Source organism: Salvelinus alpinus, chromosome 17 (genome assembly GCF_045679555.1).
Source record: "Salvelinus alpinus chromosome 17, SLU_Salpinus.1, whole genome shotgun sequence".
Taxonomy (NCBI): Eukaryota; Metazoa; Chordata; class Actinopteri; order Salmoniformes; family Salmonidae; genus Salvelinus; species Salvelinus alpinus.
This window is the reverse complement of record NC_092102.1, coordinates 30106118-30120647: the sequence shown is the minus strand read 5'-3', so window position 1 is coordinate 30120647 and position 14530 is coordinate 30106118.

Genomic DNA, 14530 nt, shown 5'->3' with positions numbered 1-14530 from the left:
AGAGAGAGAGAGAGAGAGAGAGAGAGAGAGAGAGAGAGAGAGAGAGAGAGAGAGAGAGAGAGAGACAGAGACAGAGAGACAGAGAGACAGAGACAGAGAGAGACAGAGAGAGACAGAGAGACAGAGAGACAGAGAGACAGAGAGACAGAGAGACAGAGAGACAGAGACAGAGAGAGACAGAGAGAGACAGAGAGAGAGAGACAGAGACAGAGAGACAGAGAGACAGCGAGACAGAGACAGAGAGAGAGTGCTGACTGGAGTGTGATCACCTGCTGTTCCAGCTCCACCTGCCTTACCTCCAGCTGGGTGAATTTATCCTTCATTTCAATGAGGGAGAAGTACTCTGTACTGGGAGGTTGACTGTCTGCTGAGGGTTGCTCGTCTGTGGGGTTATATGGTGAAGAGGTTTGGTCTGACCCACTTGGGGTGGGGGTATCTTTATCAAGGGAGAGCTTCTCCTGCTGGGCTAATTCTTTGATTAGGTGAAAGTCCAGCTGAAACTGTTTGTGGTTGCCCTGTACCAATACTGTTCCAGACTTATAGAGATTAATATTAGCTGACTCAGAGTCCTCGTTGTCAAGTATCCTGAGTTTCCACCCCTCGTTAACCCCCCCTCTCTTAACAGAGGGGTAGGTCATCTGCCTTTGGCCTAAAGAGCAGGAACCCGGACTTCACCAAAGAAATCGGTAATGCAGACATTGTCATCCTGCAAGAAACATGGTATAGAGGAGACGGACCCACTGGTTGCCCTCTAGGTTACAGAGAGCTGGTAGTCCCATCCACCAAACTACCAGGTGTGAAACAGGGAAGGGACTCAGGGGGAATGCTAATTTGGTATAGAGCAGACCTAACTCACTCCATTAAATTAATCAAAACAGGAACATTTTACATTTGGCTAGAAATTCAAAAGGAAATTATCTTAACAGAGAAAAATGTCCTCCTGTGTGCTACCTATATCCCCCCACTAGAATCACCATACTTTAATGAAGACAGCTTCTCCGTCCTGGAGGGGGAAATCAACCATTTCCAGGCCCAGGGACATGTATTAGTCTGTGGCGACCTAAATGCCAGAACTGGACAGGAACCTGACACCCTCAGCACACAGGGGGACAAACACCTACCTGGAGGTGACAGCATTCCCTCCCCCATATGCCCACCTAGGCACAACTATGACAACATAACCAACAAAAACGGGTCACAACTCCTGCAGCTCTGTCGCACGCTGGGTATGTACATAGTCAATGGTAGGCTTCGAGGGGACTCCTATGGTAGGTACACCTATAGCTCATCTCTTGGCAGTAGCACTGTAGACTACTTTATCACTGACCTCAACCCAGAGTCTCTCAGAGCGTTCACAGTCAGCCCACTGACACCCCTAACAGACCACAGCAAAATCACAGTCTACTTGAACAGAGCAATACTCAATCATGAGGCATCAAAGCCAAAGGAACTGAGTAACATTAAGAAATGCTATAGATGGAAGGAATGCAGTTTGGAAACCTACCAAAAAACAATTAGGCAACAGCAAATTCAATCCCTTTTAGACAACTTCCTGGGTAAAACGTTCCACTGCAATAGTGAAGGTGTAAACTTGGCAGTAGAAAATCTTAACAGTATATTTGACCTCTCAGCTTCCCTATCAAATCTAAAAATCTCAAATAGAAAACCGAAGAAAATGAACAACAATGACAAATGGTTTGATAAAGAATGCAAAAATCTAAGAAATAAATTGAGAAACCTGTCCAACCAAAAACATAGAGACCCGGAAAACCTGAGTCTACGCCTTCACTATGGTGAATCACTAAAACAATACAGAAATACACTACGGAAAAAGAAGGAACAGCACGTCAGAAATCAGCTCAATGTAATTGAAGAATCCATAGACTCTAACCAATTCTGGGAAAATTGGAAAACACTAAACAAACAACAACACGAAGAATTATCTATCCAAAATGGAGATGTATGGGTAAACCACTTCTCCAATCTTTTTGGCTCTATAACAAAGAATAAAGAGCAAAAACATATACATGATCAAATACAAATCCTAGAATCAACCATTAAAGACTACCAGAACCCACTGGATTCTCCAATTACCTTGAATGAGTTACAGGACAAAATAAAAACCCTCCAACCCAAAAAGGCCTGTGGTGTTGATGGTATCCTTAATGAAATGATCAAATATACAGACAACAAATTCCAATTGGCTATATTAAAACTCTTTAACATCGTCCTTAGCTCTGGCATCTTCCCCAATATTTGGAACCAAGGACTGATCACCCCAATCCACAAAAGTGGAGACAAATTTGACCCCAATAACTACCGTGGAATATGCGTCAACAGTAACCTTGGGAAAATACTCTGCATTATCATTAACAGCAGACTCGTACATTTCCTCAATGAAAACAATGTACTGAGCAAATGTCAAATTGGCTTTTTACCAAATTACCGTACAACAGACCATGTATTCACCCTACACACCCTAATTGACAACCAAACAAACCAAAACAAAGGCAAAGTCTTCTCATGCTTTGTTGATTTCAAAAAAGCCTTCGACTCAATTTGGCATGAGGGTCTGCTATACAAATTGATGGAAAGTGGTGTTGGGGGTAAAACATACGACATCATAAAATCCATGTACACAAACAACAAGTGTGCGGTTAAAATTGGCAAAAAACACACACATTTCTTCACACAGGGTCGTGGGGTGAGACAGGGATGCAGCTTAAGCCCCACCCTCTTCAACATATATATCAACGAATTGGCGCGGGCACTAGAACAGTCTGCAGCACCCGGTCTCACCCTACTAGAATCCGAAGTCAAATGTCTACTGTTTGCTGATGATCTGGTGCTTCTGTCACCAACCAAGGAGGGCCTACAGCAGCACCTAGATCTTCTGCACAGATTCTGTCAGACCTGGGCCCTGACAGTAAATCTCAGTAAGACCAAAATAATGGTGTTCCAAAAAAGGTCCAGTCGCCAGGACCACAAATTCCATCTAGACACTGTTGCCCTAGAGCACACAAAAAACTATACATACCTCGGCCTAAACATCAGCGCCACAGGTAACTTCCACAAAGCTGTGAACGATCTGAGAGACAAGGCAAGAAGGGCATTCTATGCCATCAAAAGGAACATAAATTTCAACATACCAATTAGGATCTGGCTAAAAATACTTGAATCAGTCATAGAGCCCATTGCCCTCTATGGTTGTGAGGTCTGGGGTCCGCTCACCAACCAAGATTTCACAAAATGGGACAAACACCAAATTGAGACTCTGCATGCAGAATTCTGCAAAAATATCCTCCGTGTACAACGTAGAACACCAAATAATGCATGCAGAGCAGAATTAGGCCGATACCCACTAATTATCAAAATCCAGAAAAGAGCCGTTAAATTCTACAACCACCTAAAAGGAAGCGATTCCCAAACCTTCCATAACAAAGCCATCACCTACAGAGAGATGAACCTGGAGAAGAGTCCCCTAAGCAAGCTGGTCCTAGGGCTCTGTTCACAAACACAAACACACCCCACAGAGCCCCAGGACAACAGCACAATTAGACCCAACCAAATCATGAGAAAACAAAAAGATAATTACTTGACACATTGGAAAGAATTAACAAAAAAACAGAGCAAACTAGAATGCTATTTGGCCCTAAACAGAGAGTACACAGTGGCAGAATACCTGACCACTGTGACTGACCCAAACTTAAGGAAAGCTTTGACTATGTACAGACTCAGTGAGCATAGCCTTGCTATTGAGAAAGGCCGCCGTAGGCAGACATGGCTCTCAAGAGAAGACAGGCTATGTGCTCACTGCCCACAAAATGAGGTGGAAACTGAGCTGCACTTCCTAACCTCCTGCCCAATGTATGACCATATTAGAGAGACATATTTCCCACAGATTACACAGATCCACAAAGAATTTGAAAACAAATCCAATTTTGATAAACTCCCATATCTACTGGGAGAAATTCCACAGTGTGCCATCACAGCAGCAAGATTTGTGACCTGTTGCCACAAGAAAAGGGCAACCAGTGAAGAACAAACACCATTGTAAATACAACCCATATTTATGCTTATTTATTTTAACTTGTGTGCTTTAACCATTTGTACATTGTTACAACACTGTATATATATAATATAACATTTGTAATGTCTTTATTGTTTTGAAACTTCTGTATGTGTAATGTTTACTGTTAATTTGTATTGTTTATTTCACTTTTGTATAATATCTACCTCACTTGCTTTGGCAATGTTAACACATGTTTCCCATGCCAATAAAGCCCCTTGAATTGAATTGAATTGAATTGAGAGAGACAGAGAGACAGAGACAGAGAGAGACAGAGAGAGAGAGACAGAGAGTGAGTGTGAGAGAGAGAGACAGAGAGAGAGAGAGAGTGAGAGAGAGAGAGAGAGAGAGAGAGAGAGAGAGAGAGAGAGAGAGAGAGAGAGAGAGAGAGAGAGAGAGAGAGAGAGAGAGAGAGAGAGAGACAGAGAGAGAGACAGAGAGAGAGACAGAGAGTGAGTGTGAGAGAGACAGAGAGACAGAGAGACAGAGACAGAGAGAGACAGAGAGACAGAGAGACAGAGAATGACTATGTCTGGGTCTGTCTCTATGACTCCATGTCCAGTCGGGTCATACTGAGGCCATATTGAACATGCAGACACACACACACAAGTCTGACAGCAGCTATCATCAAGATCGCATGACATAAAACACATTGAAAACAACCACTACACAATGGCAGATGCCCTACTATACTATCCAAGTGCTTAGATTACGTTTTTATTAAGTCACATGCAGAGTACAGTAAATACTTAAGCTCTAAACTTAAGTGTGAAGGGAACAATAAAATAAAATAAAAACTAATACATATAATGAACAAAAATATAAACGCAACATGTAAAGTGTTGGTCCCATGTTTCATCAGCTGAAATAAAATATCCCAGAAATGTTCCATTCGCACAAAAAGCTTATTTCTCTCCAATTTCGTGCAGAAATGTCTTTACATCCCTGTTAGTAAGTATTTCTCCTTTGCCAAGATAGTCCATCCACCTGACAGGTGTGGCATATCAAGAAGCTCATTAAACAACATGATCATTATACAGATGCACCTCATGCTGGGGACAATAAAGGGCCACTCTAAGTTTTGTCATACAACCCAATGCCACAGATGTCTCAAGTTTTGAGAGAGCGTGTCTGTCTGTATTAAAGCCCTTTTGTGGGGAAAACAAATTCTGATTGGCTGGGCCAATCCCGGTAATGATATGATATGACAACAGCCAGTGAAAGTGCAGGGCGCCAAATTCAAAACAACAGAAATCTCATAATTAAAATTCCTCAGACATACTGAGGATGTTTCTTATACCATTTTAAAGGTAATCTTGTTGTTAATCCCACCAAAGTGTCCGATTTCAAATATTCTTTCAGCGAAAGCACTACAAACGATTAAGTTAGGTCACACCAAACCACAATAAGCACAGCCATTTTTCCAGCGAAAGATAGCAGTCACAAAAAGCAGAAATATAGCTAAAATGAATCACTAACCTTTGATGATCTTCATCAGATGACACTCATAGGACTTCATGTTACACAATACATGCATGTTTTGTTTGATAAAGTTCATATTTATATAAAGAAATCTGAGTTTACATTGGCGCGTTACATTCACTAGTTCCAAAAACATCCAGTGATAGTGCATAGCCACATCGTTTCAACAGAAATACTCATCATAAATGTCGATGATAATACATGTTATACACATGGAATTATAGATATACCTCTCCTTAATGCAACCGCTGTGTCAGATTTCAAAAAAACTTTACGGAAAAAGCAAACCATGCAATATTCTGAGACGGAGCTCAGAACAAGAGTCAAATTAGCCGCCATGTTGGAGTCAACAGAAACCAGAAATTACATGATAAATATTCCCTTACCTTTGATGATCTTCATCAGAATGCACTCCCAGGAATCCCAGGTCCACAATAAATGCTTGATTTGTTTGATAATGTTCGTTATTTATGTCCAATTAGCTACTTTGGTTAGCGCGTTTGGTAAACAATTCCAAAGTCAAAAAGCGCGTTCACTAAAACATGACGAAATGTCCAAAAGTTCCGTAACAGTCAGTAGAAACATGTCAAACGATGTATTGAATCAATCTTTAGAATGTTGTTAAAGCCCTTTTGTGGGGAAAAAAAATTCTGATTGGCTGGGCCTGGCTCCCCAGTGGGCGGGCCTGGCTCCCCAGTGGCTGGGCCTATTCCCTCCCAGGCCCACCCATGGCTGCGCACCTGCCCAGTCATGTGACATCTGTAGATTAGGGCCTAAAGAATTTATTTAAATTGACTGATTTCCTTATATGAACTGTAACTCAGTAAAATCTTTGAAATTGTTGCATGTTTGTTTATATTTGTGTTCAGTATATTACAACCGTGAAAATCATAGTGTCAGGCTTCTTGATTAAAACATTTTAACGCATTTTCTTCACTATATTTTTTCTCCTCCTGACTAAATCCCCTGTATTGAGGGTCAAATCTTGATGATTTGGAAATAGTGTGATGTAACTCAGATGTCCACAAAGTCAGTGAAGGTGATATAACTGTGCGATACTAACTTAGCTGTCTGCTACCCTCCATGCATGGTCTCCATGGTCCCTGCTCTGCTAGCTAGAGGAGGCAGTAGTGGGGGAGCCACAGCCAGCGGGCAGCCTATCCTTTAGAGGCAGGAAGGGGGGGTTCATAAATGTTTCATCCCTCTCTGGAACTGAGCTGAGCGTGGACACTGGGAGTGGAAGTGGATCAGAGCGGAGTGAGGAGAGAGGAGCAGTAGGCTGCGTCTCTCCACTGGGACCAGTCTAGAATCTATTTCTACAGTCCGCCTCACCTCAGCCTATCCTCTGTACTCTTCCAGAGTAGGGGAGGAGAGGAGAGAGGGGTGTGTGTGTGTGTGTGTGTGTGTGTGTGTGTGTGTGTGTGTGTGTGTGTGTGTGTGTGTGTGTGTGTGTGTGTGTGTGTGTGTGTGTGTGTGTGTGTGTGTGTGTGTGTGTGTGTGTGTGTGTGTGTGTGTGTGTGTGTGTGTGTGTGTGTGTGTGTGTGTGTGTGTGTGTGTGTGTGTGTGTGTGTGTGTGTGTGTGTGTGTGTGTGTGTGTGTGTGTGTGTGTGTGTGTGTGTGTGTGTGTGTGTGTGTGTGTGTGTGTGTGTGTGTGTGTGTGTGTGTGTGTGTGTGTGTGTGTGTGTGTGTGTGTGTGTGTGTGTGTGTGTGTGTGTGTGTGTGTGTGTGTGTGTGTGTGTGTGTGTGTGTGTGTGTGTGTGTGTGTGTGTGTGTGTGTGTGTGTGTGTGTGTGTGTGTGTGTGTGTGTGTGTGTGTGTGTGTGTGTGTGTGTGTGTGTGTGTGTGTGTGTGTGTGTGTGTGTGTGTGTGTGTGTGTGTGTGTGTGTGTGTGTGTGTGTGTGTGTGTGTGTGTGTGTGTGTGTGTGTGTGTGTGTGTGTGTGTGTGTGTGTGTGTGTGTGTGTGTGTGTGTGTGTGTGTGTGTGTGTGTGTGTGTGTGTGTGTGTGTGTGTGTGTGTGTGTGTGTGTGTGTGTGTGTGTGTGTGTGTGTGTGTGTGTGTGTGTGTGTGTGTGTGTGTGTGTGTGTGTGTGTGTGTGTGTGTGTGTGTGTGTGTGTGTGTGTGTGTGTGTGTGTGTGTGTGTGTGTGTGTGTGTGTGTGTGTGTGTGTGTGTGTGTGTGTGTGTGTGTGTGTGTGTGTGTGTGTGTGTGTGTGTGTGTGTGTGTGTGTGTGTGTGTGTGTGTGTGTGTGTGTGTGTGTGTGTGTGTGTGTGTGTGTGTGTGTGTGTGTGTGTGTGTGTGTGTGTGTGTGTGTGTGTGTGTGTGTGTGTGTGTGTGTGTGTGTGTGTGTGTGTGTGTGTGTGTGTGTGTGTGTGTGTGGCAGCTATAGTCTGGACAGGAAGGAGAGCCGAGTCATGTTTGGCTGATAGATACAAAGCACACCTGGCTTCACTCCAAACCTCCAATATATATAGTATCTTAGTGCAGGTGCAGAGTGACTGTAGATGGGTCTGGATGTGTTGAGGGAATGGCTGCTGTGTGTATAACTACGTACATTTCATGAGACAATGTATCTGCCACCCCACCTATCAGCCACCTGGGTTGCCATGGTTATATCAGTGGGCCTAACCCCCAGGCTCATGGACCTAGCCTAGTTACATTTTACTTTTGACCCTGGGGGTTGCTCAGGAGCCCTGTAGACACCCCAGAGGGCATCAGTCTAAGCAGACCCTAATTGCAGACTGACCTGTACAGTGACCGCTGACCGGTGCCTTTAAACACAGCAGCATGGGAGGGAGCTGCTTACTAGGTGGAGCTTTGTATTCAACAGACTCAACGCTACTACTGCCTCACATACATAGTCAGAATGAACAACTGATAGTCAAAAACAACACATGTTGTAGTACAAGAAGGCATGTTTCGATTCATGTACTGAGCCAAACAAAGACACGGTTAACTATACAGTACATGTAATTTGAACAGCCTTTCTAACTGTCCTGAGACTGAGAGGATATTGTTTTTGACTCCCAGACACACAGTTGTGGATTGTGTTTTCGCCTGAAATAGAGCAGTCCCAGTTATACCTTCTTTCTGGTTTTCTTCTCTCAACCCTCCCCTGACCAAGAATTCTCCTCGTCCCTCTGTCCCACTCCCACTCTCTCTCACCTTGTTACTCTGTCTCTCCTTTACTCTCCTTTACTCCTTTACTCCCTTTCCTCCCCAATACCACATGACCCATTTCATAGTGCCACCTGTGCTCTCAGTAACATTCAGTACCAGGGGGACTTTGAAACAATCTCTGGAGCTCCTCAGAGATCTACAGTGCATTGGGAAAGTATTCAGACCACTTCACTTTTTCCACATTTTGTTACGTTACAACCTGATTCTAAAATTGATGAAATATTTTTTGCCCTCATCAACCAACACACAATGTCCTATAATGACAAAGCAAAAACAGGTTTTTAGAAATTGTAGCAAATTTATTTAAAAAAACAACAGAAATACCTGTATATATTTACATAAGACCCTTTGCTATGAGACTCGAATTTTACCTCAGGTATATCCTGTTTCTATTGATCATCCTTGAGATGTTTCTACAACTTCATTGGAGACAACCTGTGGTAAATTCAATTGATTGGACATGATTTGGAAAGGCACACACCTGTCTATACAGTATAAGGTCCCACAGTTGACAGTGCATGTCAGAGCAAACACCAAGCCATGAGGTTGAAGGAACAGGTGTGCCAGAGACAGAATTGTGTCGAGGCACAGATCTGGGGAAGGGTACCAAAAAATGTCTTCAGCATTGAAGGTCCCCAAGAATAAAGTGGCCTCCATCATTCTTAAATGGAAAAAGTTTGGAACCACCAAGACTCTTCCTAGAGCTGGCCACCCGGCCAAACTAAGCAATCGGGGGAGAAGTGTCGATGGTCACTCTGACATAGCTCCAGAGTTCCTCTGCGGAGATGGGAGAACCTTCCAGAATTCCAGAAGGACAACCATCAATGCAGCACTCTACCAATCAGGACTTTAAGGTAGAGCGGAACAGGCGGAAGCCACCCCGCAGTAAAAGGCACATGACAGCCTGCTTGGAGTTTGCCAAAAGGCACCTAAAGGACTCTCAGACCATGAGAAACAAGATTCTCTGGTCTGATGAAACCAAGATTGAACTCTTTAGCCTGAATGCCAAGCGTCACGTGTGGAGGAAACGAGGCACCACTCATCACCTGACCAATACCATACCTACGGTGAAGCATGGTGGTGGCAACATCATGCTGTAGGGATGTTTTTCAGCGGCAGGGACTGGGAGACTAGTCAGGATTGAGGGAAAGATGAACGGAGCAAAATACAGAGAGAGCCTTGATGAAAACCTGCTCCAGCACGCTCAGGACCTCAGTCTGGGGAGAAGGTTCACCTTACAGCAGGACAATGACCCTAAGCACACAGCCAAGACAAAGCAAGAGTGTCTTCGGGACAAGTCTCTGAATGTCTTTGAGTGGCCCAGCCTGACTTGAACCCGATCGAACATCTCTGGAAAAACCTGAAAATAGTTGTGCAGCAATGCTTCCCATCCAACCTGACAGAGCTTGAGAGGATCTGCAGAGAAGAATGGGAGAAACTCCCCAAATACAGGTGTGCCAAGCTTGTAGCGTCATACCCAAGAAGACTCAAGGCTGTAATCGCTGCCAAAGGTGCTTCAACAAAGTACTGTGTAAAGGGTCTGAATACTTATGTAAATGTGATATTTCAGTTTGTATTTGTAATAAATGTCATTATGGGGCATTGATGAGGATTTATACATTTTTTATACATTTTAGAATAAGGATATAATGTTACAAAATCTGGAAAAAGTGAAGGGGTCTGAATACTTTCCGAATGCACTGTATTCTTGGAACTCTCCAAAACCTTCATATCTCTAGAACGGGGTGACTGCTCTATAGCCCTCTTATCCACTACTGACCAAACTGATAGCTCCCTGGCTCCTAGCCTACACCCAGGAGGACTGAGGGAAGGTTCCCTGGCACCAGGCCCCAGAGTAGTGCTCCCTCTATGGGGAGACATGTCAGGATAATCTCCCTTCCTGATGGATGGTTTCATCATCTCTAGAGCGTCTGGGAACCTGGAAGACACACCACTCTGACTAAATAAGTATTTATGATATGCAACGATAATGTTAAGTACGGCAGATAATCCATTACATTTGGCTCAGGGGAGATAGTGATGCGGATTCTGCTGCGCTGTGATTGGTGCAGAATGTTAAGCTCGTGACCTGAACACAGATGATCAGAGCGGCATTGTCATTCACCGTGACCTATAACCCCTGACCCAGAGATCATGGTTTTTGATGTATATTTGTTTACCCCCTCCATCCAGAAAGCCATTCATCAAGTCTGTCAAAGGGAGGGTGGCAGTGTGGTTGTGTGTATGTGTCGCACTGCTTCTTTGCTTTGTGAGCCTAGAATGTGTTGTGGGTTGAGTGATTGTGGTTTTTGTCAATATGTAGGTCTGTTTGATTTTAGTGTTACACATGGGTGGTCTAACAGTGTGTGTGTGTGTGTGTGTGTGTGTGTGAGTGTGTGTGTGTATCTTCTGGGTGCCTTCAGGGTTTACCGTTATAGTCCAGCAGGGAGAGAAATGTCAGAGTACTGGACTCTATAGTACTCCCCACGGACCACACACACACACTCTCCAGTCAATACATGCCATTACCATCTCTCACCAGTCCAGATCCCCAGTGAATCTTCCACACAGTAGGAAAAATATGTGTTAAACAGCCCATAAAGTTGGAGAAAGAACATAAGACCAATCCAAAGCCAAACCATTTCTCTTATAGGTAGGGGAGAGTGAGGTAAATTGTGCTATATTTTACATTCAGCATCACTGCGTCAAGGGAAATATAATCTTCTTTCTAACAAAGATATCTACCTATATTTCAGGATGTTAGGTATCCCTGGAAATAATCAGAATTCATGTAAACAGTTTTGAAAACATAGCTTGTCCAAAAAGAAGTGGTGTCTTGGCACAATTTACCCTGGATATGGGGTAAGTTGAGCCGTGGGATATGGTAAGTTAAGCCGCCTACACTACCACAACCACTAATTCAACAATTCAAGTGCTGTTATTGTCAAGTGGAAATGTTTAGGAGCAACAACAGCTCAGCCGCGAAGTGGTAGGCCACACAAGCTCACAGAATGGGACCGCCGAGTGCTGAAGCGCGTAGCCCGTAAAAAATAATCTGTCCTCGGTTGCACTCACTACCAAGTTCCAAACTGCCTCTGGAAGCAACGTCAGCACAATAATTGTTTGTCATGAAATGGGTTTCCATTGCCGAGCAGCCGCACACAAGCAGTCACCATCTGGCAGTCCGATGGACGAATCTGGGTTTGGCGGATGCCAGGAAAACACTACCTGCACCAATGCATAGTGCCAACTGTAAAGTTTGGTGGAGGAGGATTAACGGTCTGTGGCTGTTTTTCATGGTTCAGGCTAATCTGCTTAGTTCCAGTGAAGGGAAATCTTAACACTACATCATACAATGACATTCTAGACAGTTCTGTGCTTCCAACTTTGTGGCAACAGTTTCAGCATGACAATGTCCCCGTGCACAAATCGAGGTCCATACAGAAATAGTTTGTCGAGATCAGTGTGAAAGAACTTAACTCAACCTCATCAAACACCTTTGGGATGAATTGGAACGCCGATTGCGAGCCAGGCCTAATCGCACAACATCAGTGCCTTTGGTCATGTAGTGTACAAGCATCATGAAACCTCTAACAAAATCAATTCATTTGACTGGGTGAAAATCATTTTTTTGGACTTAACTTGCTTACCACTTGTTCCATGTGGTTTCTTCCTTCACAAGGGTGACTCAGTTTACCCTTTTGGCTCAACTTACCCCACTCTCCTGAACATGATACCTTCTTTCAACTAAAATCTAATTTGTCTTAAGAAATGGTCCTGTTTCAACTAAACCAGACCCATGCCTACAACACAGCAGAGTGCTGAGCCCAGTCCTTAGACTGAGGTAAACTGGATTATTTTATGCCTCTGATTGGCCGATCACAGCGCTGGCTTAATGCAAGCATGTAGCTGCGACCAGTGAGTGTGTCACTGAAAGGGCATATTGTTGGGCCCAGACCAGTTTGAGAGATCAAACCCAACTGGAAACAGATGGCCAGGGAGCTTTCCCTTTCACACCCCCTAAGTCTTGGCTGGTTTTGGGGTCCCACTCCCTATACACAGTGACATGTTCAAAGGCTATGTGGTCCAGCCTGTCTGTGCTGATCCTGTACCTTGTCTGTACTGTGCAGAGCTGATTTTGATTCAGAGCTGCTTTTGGCGCATTGATGATTTTATAGACTCAACTTCCATCCCTGTAAGGTGCTTAACTCTTCTAACTTAGTTTTGGAGACCAAACCAAGTTCTAAATTAATTGGATTGGTGAAATATATGTTATTTTTGGAGCTGGAACTCTGGTTCCTCTCCCTCTCCATCACTTTCTCCCTTAGTCCTAGGGAATTGAAGGGCAGAGTTTTGCGCTCTCTCTCTCTGAATGGATGGGTCAAAGTGTGACCAGATAAACGAGTCTGTGCTGATTACAGCTAATCTGAGATTTCCTCTTGCTTATCAGTCTCTGCACCGAGGCCACATCTAAACACTGGGACAACCTCTGCCAGATGACAATCTGTCCCTCCTTCCCTCTCTCCCTCTCTTATCAGTCCATCTCAACATATCCCTTTTTCCTCCTTTTTACATATACCAGCACTGCCTGTCTGGGCATTATGCAGTGTGCATATTAACTACAGGAAACACTATGACACATTGTAAAAGAGTAGAGAACTGAAAGTGCATTTTTAATTTGCTAATGATGTTGACCTGAAACAAGGAAATGTAATAATTATTTTAAAAATCCAGTAACAGTCAAAAGTTAGGACACACCTACTCATTCAAGGGTTTTTCCTTATTTTTACTATTTTCTACATTGTAGAATAATAGTGAAGATATCAAAACTATGAAATAACACATATGGAATCATGTAGTAACCAAACAAGTGTTAGACAAATAAACAAATATATTTTATACTTGAGATTCTTCAAAGTAGCCACCCTTGCCTTGATGACAGCTTTCCACACTCTTGGCATTCTCTCAACCAGCTTCATGAGGTAGTCACCTGGAATGCATTTCAATTATTAATAAAAACTCCTTAAGGATAGATTTTTTAAAACATTTTTGCCTAAAATGACATTCACAAATCTAACTGTCTGTAGCTCAGGCCCTGAAGCAAGGATTTGCATATTCTTGGTACCATTTGAAAGGAAACACTTTGAAGTTTGTGGAAATGTGGATTTAATGTAGGAAAAAAATAACACAATAGATCTGGTAGAAGAAAATACAAAGAACAAAACGTTTTTTGTATTTCTTTCTACCACCATCTTTGAAATGCAACAGAAAGGTCCCAAATCTAGCCATCACTCTGGTTGTATTTTCGATGGTGTCCACAAGAGGGTAGCAGTGTATGTGCAAAGTGTCAGACTGATAACAGACTGATAACTAAGTATGAGCAAGAAACATGACATTTAGTGTGAAGTCACCCAGGTGTTCTTCACGATTTGCCCAAATGTACATTTACATTTACATTAAATTTTTCTGCAAGAATATCGTCAAATCTGTATATTTGGACTTTGATTTAGCTTTTCCAGTATTAGTAGCCATATTGTAAGTTCAACATTTGCAAAACACCCAGTTTTAATAACTTCATAACTCTCCATATTCTTGCCATTTTTGTCCAAAAGGAAAATGCTTGCTGTCACACAAGGTTAGCAGCAAAATTGTGCATATTCCCGTAAAACCCAGCTCTTTGGCTATCTAGCTAGCTTTGTTTGATCCCGATTGGTGCTTATTTGACAAAGTTACAGTCAATCAAGTGAAGACCGCCCGTGTCATCGGCGGGCCATGAAGAAGTCGCTCTCAGACTAAATTTGGTG